Here is a 12981-nt window from a genome sequence, read left to right as displayed (position 1 = left end):
TTTATTTTTAAACTATGAAAAATATCCTTTCTTAAATAAAAGGTTACACCTACGGTCAGTGAACGACACAACAAACTTCAAATGTTGATAATAAGTTTCATCAAACTACTATTTAATACTATTTGGCTATCATTTTGACAATTTTTACAAGAGTAAAATGATCTAAAACAAAAGTTAACTTTTGTCTTTAAAAAAAGAAAAATAGAGTGAAAAATAGTAAGATATAGTGTCAAATGATTGTAAAAACACCTATTTTATGGTCATTGACCTTTATATCTTCAAAACATCAATTGACACCTCTTGCCTACTAATGAATTTTTGGTTAGGAAGGACTCTTGTCAATGTAGAAACATTTTCAAATTTGACCATAACTCTTCTCAAATTCACTATATTGTAAAATCTCTATGACAACCTTATCTCCAAAGCTCTAAGAAAATTCGGATAAAGTGAAGATAAATCATTGATGAACAGACAAGAAGGTGGTAAATAACATTTTATGTCCAAAATCTGATATGGGGTATATATAAAAGTCACGAATTCAAGAAATAGAAGAAAAAAGCTTAGCATAGAATTCACATATCACAAGTGTTGTGCTCTCCAATCCACGGCAAAATTTTCCTCACTTTCATCATCACTGGATGACTCTTCGTTTGTAGAATCCTTCGCTACAACCTCAGATGATTTATTACGCTTTGCAACATTAGCAGTGTTTAGATCCAATCTCCTCTTCTTCAACATTTGCACTTTCTCCCTAAAGATCCTGTAGAAGGATAAAATATAGATGGGGTGCGGAAGGGTGTCTTAGTTAAAAATACAGACGAAAAAAGAGAACAAATGAAGGGGTGGAAGTATTTTAAGACAACTAAACATACTTCTGCTCTACAGATTCAACTTCCTCTATCATTTCGGCCGCATCAATCTGCCCATAACGACAAATGTTTCATCATATATCAAATTTATAGTGCATATACATATCAAGGTTAGAAAGTTAAAAAGCTCAATTATATAACATATAGAAATAATGATCATCACCTCTTCTTCCTCGAACCGGTTGTCAACCTCCAGCAAATATTCTTGAATCAACTTCTCAAATTCCTTGTACTCGTCTCTAAAGAGAAGATTTTAAGGAATACAATGTTATTCTAAGTTCCATTCTATTTAACGATATAAATCTTCCACAGAATCAAGAAAAACAACAGTTCTCACGGAACAAAACCAACAATGTACAAGGGTATGGTATCGTATTAATGAACACCAAGAAATAAAATGGTATCACCGATTAGGTTGACTCCTCTAGAGTAAGGGGTGCATCCATAAAGTGCACTATGGAAGTTTTCTGCACCTCAATCAGAGGTTGCATTATACTCTCTAAAGTGAACCCTCGTCTTAAAGAAGTTAAATAAGAAAATGAATCCCTATACCTTGACACCCCTTCTATCCCATTAATTTAGTATACAACTGTCTTCTAATAATATTTTATTCCTAACTACGATACTTTACTAACACCATAAGGAGAAGAATCAAAAGAAATGCTACGCCAATCTGCAGTACAAAGAGTTTCAGCCAAAGATGTTTGACCTTGGGAAAGGTCCAGTTAAAGAGACATTGAATTCAACACATAATTGAATTGCACTTACAATCCATGGCTTGACAACAACTATCAAAGCTGAAATAACACCAAGCAGAAGCACAAGACTAATTAAAACAAAGATATATACACCACGAGAAAGTTTCAAATCATTATGCAGTATGGCTGTAGAAGCACTACCAATGAAACCAATTCCTAGACCTAACCAATTCGTGCTTGACCAATTCAGTATGAATAACATAGCTATTATGACTCCACCAATGCTATTTCCTCCTATCACATCAAAATAATGTGCTAAATCTGCATTTGGATTTCTAACCACAACTTAACAAAATTCATCCATGACATTTAAAGGATATACCTTCTGGACGCTCAAGCCAATCTCAACCATGAAATAAACACAACTTAGTGTCATGTTGCATTTAGTATTTTCAAATGAAAATGCATTGATTCCATCATTAATTAGGAAGACCACTATGTATATTACATGAGCAGGCAAAATATTTAATAGAAATGCAATCAACAACTAACCTTCGTGATGGATCATAACAAAGTTGCTCCAAATTTCTAGCTTCCTAGCATAGAAGATACAAACTAAACAAGTTCAGCAACACTCTGACTTTTCTAAATGAAGAAAAGTTATAAAAAGAATAAAATATCAATCATAAACACTTAAACATACAAGATAACTTCTATTTTGTAAACAAAGATTTCATTAAGATGGAAGACATTGATAGAATTGAAAGAAGGGATCTCAAAACTGAAGAAATTTAGGCTGAAAAACCAAAAAGAAAGGGGTTCATAACATGAAACATGCAATGCATTATAATGCAAATCTATATTCATTTGCTGCTACTCTGGAATATGTAGAAGGTACGTATTAAGATTTCAACAACAACAACAAAGTCTTTATAAGGGACAAAGATTGGGTTCAAGAGTTATGTTCATTCTAATTATAAAAAGTTAAAAATATCCAAATAATACATAAGTAATTGTTGTGGTTAAAATAAACCAACACAAATGATAATTTTTTAACGGGGTAAACTAACCAGCAGAATTTAACTGCTAATAAAAACATGTTATTTTGTAGTGATAGATGAAACAAATCTTTTGCTCAAACTATTTGAGATCAAATTGGTTGGCCATTTAAATCCATCTTTCTCTGATAATGACAAAATTGAGAACATCAACTGATTAGTACTCACTAATTATGAATAAGGAGCATGCATACAATCATATCTTGTCTAAATATAAAATGCTATCAAATGTTAATCACAACTAACCTTTCAAAGGCCTCAAGATACTCTCATACTCGTTCAAGTCATTCTCCCCTAAGTCAAGGGTCTCTGAATAATGAAAAGAAAAACATGATAAAGCTTTTCACCTCTTACTTCCAACATTGTTGATCAAATCATGTATCACTGACTTTACAAATAGTTGACATTAATCTAAAACAAATTCTTATATGATATATGTAACTGTTTACCAAAAATGTCTGGTCTTGTTTCCATTGCAGAAACAATTATGTTATATTTATATAGATGTACTAGAAAATACCCTCCCAAATTAAGACAAATGACAAAAGTTGTTCCATTTTAATGAATTGTGTAGTTTAAGGAAAAGTGAGTAAAATCTACTTATTTATCTTCATTTTTCACCCACTTTCTCTGAGTTAAAATCATTCAGAAAATTAGAAGAAACAAACTTTTTTTCTTTCAAAAATATCATAAATTTTGCAGCTATAACCAAAGTGAGAAATTGCTTTTTTATGAACTGTTAGATACTCTACTCCACTGTTGTCTTGTTTACTATATTAAGGTTTTAAATTGTTCTAGCATCATTTTCGGATTCTATTCATCACTCATAAGCACTTTTGTATCAACTAACTTAGACAAAAATATAGTCATGTAGGTCACCACAGTTCACTACAAAAAAGATTAATTATAATGGAGATTTATTAACAGAGGTTATAAAACCTCCAGTAATTTTTAGACATAGTGAAGGTTTTCTAAACCTTTGATAAATACTAGAGGTTTTATGATGAACCCCAGGAAAAAATTCATCCACATTTTTTTTCCATATCCTTTTTATATATTTTTTTTAAAAACCTTTTTATCACTTCGTACGTTCGAAAAAACGGACATAGACACAATATACCAACGTTCGAAAAACTCACCTAATTCACTTTGTTCGTACGTACGAAATCCACTTTCCTCAAAATTCACCTGGCTATGTTTTCCTCAATCTCACTTTCAATCTCAATCTCAGTAAAACCAGTTGCATTTGCAGTTGCTTCCTTGCTTCCGAACGATTTGCTCGAGATTTCGTTCGAATTTCACCTTGCTTCCAAACGGTAATGGTGTTCCCTTTCTTTTCTTTAGGTTTTCAGATTTTTTTCGTTTTGTGGTTAAATTCTGACTTTGAAATCCTTGATGCTTGTTTTTGTTTAGAGATTCAAATATAGGTGCCGCGTTTTCTAAAATCTAAAGTGTGTCTTTGTTGCTCGTTCAATAGCTTTGCATCTCCAACGGTGGTCGACATCTTTGTTCCTGAAAGCAAACCGTGCTTAAGAAACAACAAAACGCTCATGCTTATCAAAATTCAGAGTTGGCTACATTAGCCAAAGGTATGAAGATTTGTGTGTTTTTCTTCCTCTATTGTTGGACTTGTCTGTTATGCCTTCAACTACTTTTTCAATCATTTTGGAAAAATAAAAATTACATTGAACAAATGCAAATTAGGTATTTACCTTAGAGTAGAATTGGAAATCAGATCCCCCAACATCAATTGCTACAGAATCAGGTTGGTTGGCGACAACTTTGAGCAATGCATCTTCATCGTTAGCAGGGATCATGTCCATCAATTGACATAGCTAGGTCATTCACCTACCACATGAAAGATTTTTGGCATTTTAGGTTTCTCAAGCTATTTGTCAATTATAGTGGTTTCAATAAAAGAAAAGTTTGGCCACACTGATAGATGTCGTACCCCACCAAATTAAAACATTAAATATAGTATATGAAAGTGAACCAAGTCGTCTCCCAACGACCAATATTTTCATTTAAAGCGAAATTTCCAGATGAACACAACAATAAAACACAAAAAAGGGGGGGGGGGTTGGCAGATTCACACAAGTTTGCTAAATTCTAATCAAAACTGAATTAAACACACAATTCAAAACGTACTGTAAAACGGTGTTGTTGTATATAAATGCAAAAACCCCATGAATGGGTATTGTTCCAAGTCAATAAAACCCACAAAACGAACTGCCCAAGCAAGAAAACGAATTCAAAACGTAAAACCCTCAATAGGTGCTGTCAAATATGCATAAAAACGGTAAAAATGAGCCAAAAACATGAAAAACCGCAAGGTGGGCATCCATGGAAGCTTGGAGAACGAAAAATGGAGGTTTTGAAGAGAGGTTGAAGATGATGGAGCGGCTGGCTTCCCTCATGCAGACCTAATTCGTGGTCATATCACCCCCTGCCACTCAGAATTACAAAACTGCCATTATGAGCCGCAGAATTACAAAAATGCCACTCTGGGCCTCAAATGTTGACCCATTGACTTTGCTGACGTGGAAATGACATGGAAATGATGTGGCAATGATGTGGAAAGTTTCTTCAACTAAATATTAATGTCCAAGCTCCAAAATTGCTTCACCTAAATACCTAAAAATAATTAAAGACAAAAATTAGGCCAAATAATGTGAAATTAGTCCAAATTCGGAACAGTGGCCCAATAAAGCTCAACAGATGAAAAACACTCTAATGATGAACAATTAAGCACTAATCAACTGTCTAATGGGTACACAAAGGCTAGTGAAATGGAAGAAAATAATGACTCATCACACACTTGCACCTTTGATTTATCACAAGTTCCTTCTTGTGCTGTGTAAGGGTAATTGCTTTCCGTTGTTATGCCTCCCTTCTGCTTGATGAACTCAAAAGCAGATTCCATTAATCCACCATTGTATCCTTGGTTTTCTTCCTTGTCATAGTGCACCAACTCTTGTTCAGACAAAGTCACCAACTTATTTGTCTTGATTTGATTAATACCTTCAACAACTACAACAGTTGAAAATGCCCAACAACTACCTGCACGAGACATTAATCGAAAGATATTTTGCATAAATTGAGGCTTACAAGAAACAATGTTACTAGAAGCTATAGCCTCTGTGAGGACATAAAATGTTATTCGATGAATTCAACTATATAGATCATACAATGTCATTAAACTCGATTAAAAGCTAATTGAGCTGTATGATTAGTGAGTAGTGATCATTAAGCTTATCACATTTGCCCTGATCTTTCACATCAGTGACAACACCTTTCTTCCTCCAATCCACCAAAGCAGGAACACTACCAACATTTTCGTACATGAAGGTGTCGTTACCATGTGGCGTGCCTTGGAACATTCTGTGGTGATTAACCTTTGAGCCTGCATAGGTACTCCTAAATTCATGGTTGGTAATGTCAGCGAACTTGTTCAATTTTAGCTTGTAAGGCTTATCCATCTTGTTAGTGTTATGGACATGCATCACATTCGCTTTGAACACGTTAAACCGTTTGTGCTTCTCACCGAGGCTTCGCGACACCGTGTGGTGACTCCTCCATCTCTCGTACAAGTCCCACAAGCTTTCCTCAGACGCCAAATCCTTCTCATGAAAATCAAAGCTGTTGGCCACTCCAAGAAGCAAAGAAAGGGACAGAACAACCCACAAGAGCTTCTGCATTGCCATGTTTGTGTTTGGAATCAATCAATGGGTTCTATAGAGGCTCTTAAGAAGGAGAATGTGAGCGTTATCAGAGCAATTTCCATGCATGTAGACATAGCTGCGAGGATACTCTTTCCCAATGAGAAGATACTTTTCTATTGTGTCTTTAGTTGCTCCATTTCCTTTGGGGAGTTTCATTTCAGGGAATTTTGCACTGAATTGGCTACTAGTCTGCTGAACTCTGCCTTTGCCTTGGGAACTTGGAGCCATTTCATCTGCAACACATTGCAGGAGTTGATACAAGAGTTTGAATCATGTACATTCATAAATATTGTAGTGCAGCTGATAAGGCAAAGATTGTCCATTTACGAGGCTTTGGAAGATATATCACTCAGTGGTGAGATTCATTCTATTACCCTTGAAGTGATGTACTGTATTTATGTGGTTTACAGAAATAGGGAAATTAGTAAACTTAGCCAAGATTTAAAGGAGGGAAATATTACATCATCTGTGTACATAGCCAAAGTGAGAATTCTGTTAGCGAGTAGTTTGGACGCTAAGTCCAAAAATGGTAATAAGCTTGATGTGATGTACTACATTAAATCTCTAGACCGAAGTAAGGAGAATAATCTAGGACTAGGTTTAGATACAATGATTTCACCTGTGTGTATTTACAGGATGATAGAGCTTTTAGAGAGCAGTTTGGTAGCCAACTCCAAAAATTACAAAAACCCTTCTTTGGGTTATGTTTTCATCATGAACAACTGGAGATTCATTGAAGTAGAGACAAAACTAAATGGACTGAGACTTTCTTTTGGGGATGACTGGCTTCACAAAAACACTACAAAGTTCCAAGATAACCTTGAGCTCTGTCTAAGAAGCTCATGGAATAAGATTTTGAACCTTTTGAAGGTAGACATCAATCAACTAGAGCCGAGTGTTGCAGCCAAGTTGATGAAAGACAACCTTTATTGGTTCAACGAACATTTTGATGAGACATGCAACATTCAGTCTGCATGGTGTGTCTGTGATGAGGAGTTAAGGGAGCAAATAATAAAATCCATAGAAAACATCCTGTTGCGAACTATGGAAGTTTCCTTGGGAGATTTGAGGAACTTGTTGGGAAGCATGCTTATAAGTACATTAAGTATGGAATATTTGAGGTTCAAGATCAACTCAACAAATTGTTTCTTGTACGGGAGTAGATGAATCTGTTGCTGGGAGAGAAGGAAAGGTTAAGTGAGTTAGATTTAGAGAACAACAGTTTTATTATCTTAGTTTTGTGCTCTATATACCACTGAATGTTTCAAACACAATCCCAAATGTGTCTCTTTTTTTTACATGATTCATTTCTTTATTTATTTCTTAAAATAATAGATATATGGGTAAATTCTGTTTTACAGGTACATGAACTATAAAATTCTCATACATATCTGGAGCGTTATAAGAGTTCAACATCTAAGAGGTCATAAAGTATACTGTATCTTCTAAAAGGGTATTAAAACCTTGTGCTTTAAGTCTTCCTGCTATTGAATAATGAAAATTTGAGATTTTTTTTGTGGTTACTGCATAGAATAGGAATATATGGAGATAAAAAAAAGGGAGGGGTGTGAAATGTTTTGCTTATCTTTGATTCAAAAATGGGTGGGTGAGTAGGAAATAAGAACCATCGCACACTGTTTCCATGCATTCAAAACATCCAAAATTTCAATGTAATCTATAACCACATGTTGGCACACTGAAACCAAGACACATAGGAAGTGATAAAGGATTGATCCCTACCAAGGATGATGGCCCATGGCACATGCTTAGAAGAAAGGGAGTTCCTTGATCCCTTCCTTTGCTTTTATTTTCTTTAGTTTAAAATTCCATTAAGTTGGCTTAGTTGACTATTTTTAAGTTGACTTGTTGACCTTGACTTTGGGTTGACCTTTTGACTCAAAAGATTAGCTTAACCTTAAACCAACATGCTAATAAATTCCTTAATTTGCTTTTGTAGGAATAAGAAAGGAGGAGGACCACATAGGAGACACTTCGCGTCCTAAGGAAGAGAGAGAAGGAATAAGACTTTCTAGAAGCATCTAGAAAGGGGTGGCCCACATGCCTTGGACACCAAGTCTTCTAGAATGTTCTAGAACCTTCCTTTGGGAGCTTTGGCCATGAAGACTTGCCACCTAGATGGCTTGGACGAAAATTCACCCATGTGCACCCTAGGATGACCTACTTTCTAGAACATGCTAGGTTTCTTTTGTAATCCTTTAACTTAGTTGTTTTGCTAAGGGGCCCCTAGACTTGTCTATTTAAGGGGACCTCTAACACTTGTACAATGGTTGAACATTTTGGAGAATTTATACACTTTGTGTTTCAACCTTTTGTGAGAGTATTCCTCCTTAGGGAGGGGAGTTCTTTCAAGCCTTATCTTGCCTTGGCAAGTGGCGGCATACACCACTCATCTTCAAGGTTGCCATGGCTTCTTCTAGCCTAGCCTTGTAGTGGCATGAATCCTCCATTTCTCCCCTTTCCCTTGCTTTTCATTTTATGTTTCTTTACCCTTCTTGGTTTATATTGTTTCTATTATATATTTTTCCTTTTGGTTTCTTAATCTCTATCAATCCATCCTCCTCCTCTCTAGAACCTTGGAAAGGAACCTTCACATCTAGATAGCTTGCTATCTTAATGTCCAGTGGGGATTTCCTTGGTTTTCTTAATCAATCATCACCATATTCATTAATCTTCTAAAAGGAACAAGATAATCCTACATCAGGAAGGAAGAGTGAGAGAAAGAGAGGGATAAAGTGTGTTCCAAGAGACAATGATTACATGGTCTTGGGGAAGCATAAAGGGTGGCGTGGACATAGGAACAGTATAGAAGAACGTGAGGGGCTTGACCGAGGTACCAAGGAAAAGGAAACGCCAAAACCCCAAACCCTAAATTAAAATGATACCTTACAATATCACTACTTTAAATTTTTACTATTTACTTGTAAATTAATTATTTATTTGGTAAATAAATCTTTTATCAAATCCTTTTATTTTAAGTTTTGAAGTAAACCTGTTTTAACTTTTTTAATATAAGATGGTCTTAGTGATTAAAAAAATAAATTATTATTATTAAAACTTGTAACACCCCATTTATTTAATAAAGCTAAATAAAGGATATGTCACACAATATAATATAAGAAGCGAGGGTAAAAGAGTATAAGGTCACTCCTACAGATATCCCAATTGCTTAGAGGACGAATAAAAGAGATACACCATGATGCCGGGTACAAAGTAAAGTAAGAGAATGAAAATGACTTAAGCAAATTTTTGGAGAAAACAATACATGGGCCTTAGCCCTAAATGAAGAGCCCAAAGGCAGAAGTCGACCCAAAGACTAAGCAGCGGAACCATCACCTCCCTGTTGACCACGGTTGTTCCTCGCATATGCTCACATCAACAAGTTGATGATCATCGCAAAAGAGAGGGGTAAGCTAGAGCCAAAATTGGTTTTATCATGCAATCAGATATGCTTTCACAGTCAATTATACATACATCACTCAAGCATGTTACGACCTTCCAAAACAATACACTGAGACTCGACTCATCCGGATACATATAACCTGGTCTGATTCAGCGGATGCTTGCACTTGTGGTGGATACCTCTGCTCACCCCCGAGCTGCTCACCCCCGAGCTATGTGTTACAAGTGTTACAATGAATCAATTTTCCCTCACCACAAGGTTAGCCCTTAATGAATTTTAGGCCTCTTGCTACTCTCACCACAAGAGTCAGTCCGCTCTAGGTGAGACTAACTGACTCCTTAGAGTGTCAGGATGCAACCTTACCTTGAATCCTTACCTAGTTATACAGATGGGGCACCACCATGGGCACCCACTAACAGGGGCCATGGGATTACGTCCCGACCACTGAAGCGCGATCTTGAAAATCTCACCTAGAGATCCCAAGGAATTACGCACTGAGATGGACCAACATTCTTAATCAATCAAACAGATTCAACATACATAGACACATATATACATATATATCACATACAGTTTCTCATAATTCACCTCTTTCGTATTCCCAGCCAAACCATACCAACTCATTATTCTCGAACCATGAATATGGAACTCCGTCTCATATCATTATCATGCCACATTGATACCAACCCTTTCATATCTCATGTCGAACTCATACCAAACTCATCATTTCAATTCCATGAATCATTTCATACATATATCATACTCACATAAAGTTAGAGCTCATAAATCACAACTCATACGCCCTCCCATTTCATGTATACTCATTCATTTAATATTTTAACATAGCAATACAACCAAGCATGTATTTAATACCTCAAATAAGGATTCCAAACAGTACCCACACATTTTCTCGCCCAACCCTCGCTTAGGCCAGAGGCCCTCGCTCAAGTGAGAGGGGTCCTCTCGCTTAAGCGACAGGCCCTCGCTTAGGCGAGATCGCGACAGAGGCGAAAGAGTGTTTCTCGCTTTCTCGCTTAGGCGAGTCCTCCCTCGCCTGAGCGAGCCCGCTCCTCGCCCAAAAGTGAGGCCCCTCGCCTGGGCTGCAACTGTAGCGACCCATCCTCGAACTCCCTCGCAAGCTCGCTTAGGCGAGCGTCTCTCGCCTGAGCGAGATAACACCTAGCTCAAAACTAAGACCTTCCGCCTGAGCGAGAGCTCGAGTGTGAGCTGAGGTTGATTCTCTGCAAGTCTCGCCTAGGCGAGACCAAGTCACTTGGGCGAGATCAACAGACTACGCCACTGTTCAACCTGCATCAGTTATACATTCGCACCCAATAATATTTCCAGCCATCTTATAGGTTCACAATAACATGCAATCTGAACCAATCACGATACAAACACACAACCACAGAAAACGCATCACACAACTAGAGGGTTCTAGCTTTCCTTACCTGGAATGAGCTAGTGCAAGGCCTCGACACCAACAGCGGAGCACCACAGCTCAAGGAACAAACTTAGAAGGTGGAAAGTAGCAAAATGGAACAGAACAATGGCATTAAGACGAGCCTTAGAGTAAACACGAAAATAAGACCAGGAGAGATCTAGTATGAGCTAAGGAGCAACTTACGTGGGGTCGAAAGAGCTTGAGCAACCTTGACGAAGGCTAAGGATCAAACCCTAGCAGAGCTTCTGTTGAGAACGAAGGAGTTTGAGGACTGATGTTTTCTGAAAGTGAGATGGGAGTGAAAGTGTTAGGCTGGTTTAGGGTCTTTGGCTCCTCATGGGTCAGCCTTTAGGCCTAATTAGATCTGAGGCAGCCCTTAAACATAAGGGCAGAAATATTGGGTCTTACATTCTCCCCAACAATAAAAATTTTCGACCTCGAAAATTCACCGACGAGATGGGAAGGAAACTACGTTTTCCCCCATTTCGTTTGACAACCACCACTTAGACATGACGAATAAAACGACTCCAACACCTATTGTCACTGGAAACTTTGCCTCTGTGCTAAGCGATATGTGTTCAACTGTGTAGATTGGTTTAGTCACTACTCTCGAAGTAACTTCCGACCTGCAACCTTAAAACTGGGATGCTCCTCCTTACCTTCCCAACCAACTTGTATTTGATATACCGACTCGTCTACCATATGCTCTCCATTACCTCTTGTAGGTTTTATCAAAGTCTGCGATGACTTTAAGTCTCAAACTAAAGCATGTTCGTTATCACTTCGCATCACCTTGTTTACTCTTTTATGCCTCACTCCACTGACTGGATCATTATTGAGTTCTGGCCTACTGCCTCACCATCAATACTCTTGACCCCTTTTACACATAACGATACTCATAACATCTTACTTCCTTTGTTGGCTTCAACCAAGGCAACAAAGTCCCCTACCGAGTTATTCCATTTCCAATTTAAAATAGCTGAGCATATGCAATGGCATGCATCAAGAAGTACACATGAAGGCATATTAAGGCATCCAAGTGATTCTGAAGCATGGAAGAACTTTGATCTAATGAATCCTCAATTTGCTTCAGACCCTCAAAATGTCAGACTTTGTTTGGCTACTGATGGGTTCAATCCATTTGGTGATTTGAGTACATGTCATAATAGTTGGCCTATTGTACTTATACCTTACAATCTTCCTCCTTGGATGTGTATGAAGCAAAGTTCATTCATTCTTTCCATGATCATTCCTGGTAAAAAAGCACTAGGAAATGATATTGATGTATATTTAAGGCCATTAATAGAAGAATTAAAAGAGTTATGGAACACTGGGGTTGAAACTTTTAATTCACATAAGAAAGAAGTGTTTCACATGCATGCAGCTATATTATGGACTATTAGTGATATTCCTGGTCTTGGAACCTTATCTGGGTGGAACACACATACTGGGTTAAATGCAGGGTAAATTTTGTTTCATGAATCATTGACGTTGGTTAAATGTAGGGCACAAATTTAGATTATGTCGTAGTCGTTTTGATGGAAGTGTGGAAAGTAGAAATCCTCCTTTGAGAATATCAGGAACAAATGTCTTACAACAAGTTCAGAATGTTAATATTGTATTTGGGAAAGAACCAGAAGTTGAGGAATGGGGGAAAAGACAACGGAAAGGTCACCACCCTACTGATGATCCTCTACAATGGGGAAAAAAGAGTATATTTTTTGAACTTTCTTATTGGGTGAACAATTTATTGCACCATAATATAGATG

At 37.0% G+C, this 12981-nt stretch overlaps 1 pseudogene across 1 annotated transcript; it reads left to right on the top strand.

The window, feature by feature from the left end:
- The first annotated feature begins 6092 nt into the window (after positions 1 to 6092).
- Positions 6093 to 8715, top strand: LOC114191256 (exocyst complex component EXO70B1-like; annotated as a pseudogene). The gene is made up of 2 exons (XR_014996636.1): positions 6093 to 7800; positions 8305 to 8715. The product of XR_014996636.1 is annotated as an exocyst complex component EXO70B1-like (transcript).
- Positions 8716 to 12981: the final 4266 nt, after the last annotated feature.

Source organism: Vigna unguiculata, chromosome 7 (genome assembly GCF_037176805.1).
Source record: "Vigna unguiculata cultivar grain cowpea cultivar isolate G323 ecotype 2 chromosome 7, ASM3717680v1, whole genome shotgun sequence".
NCBI lineage: Eukaryota > Viridiplantae > Streptophyta > Magnoliopsida > Fabales > Fabaceae > Vigna > Vigna unguiculata.
The sequence above is the reverse complement of the archived record's forward strand: the minus strand, read 5'-3'. Positions and strand labels throughout refer to the sequence as shown.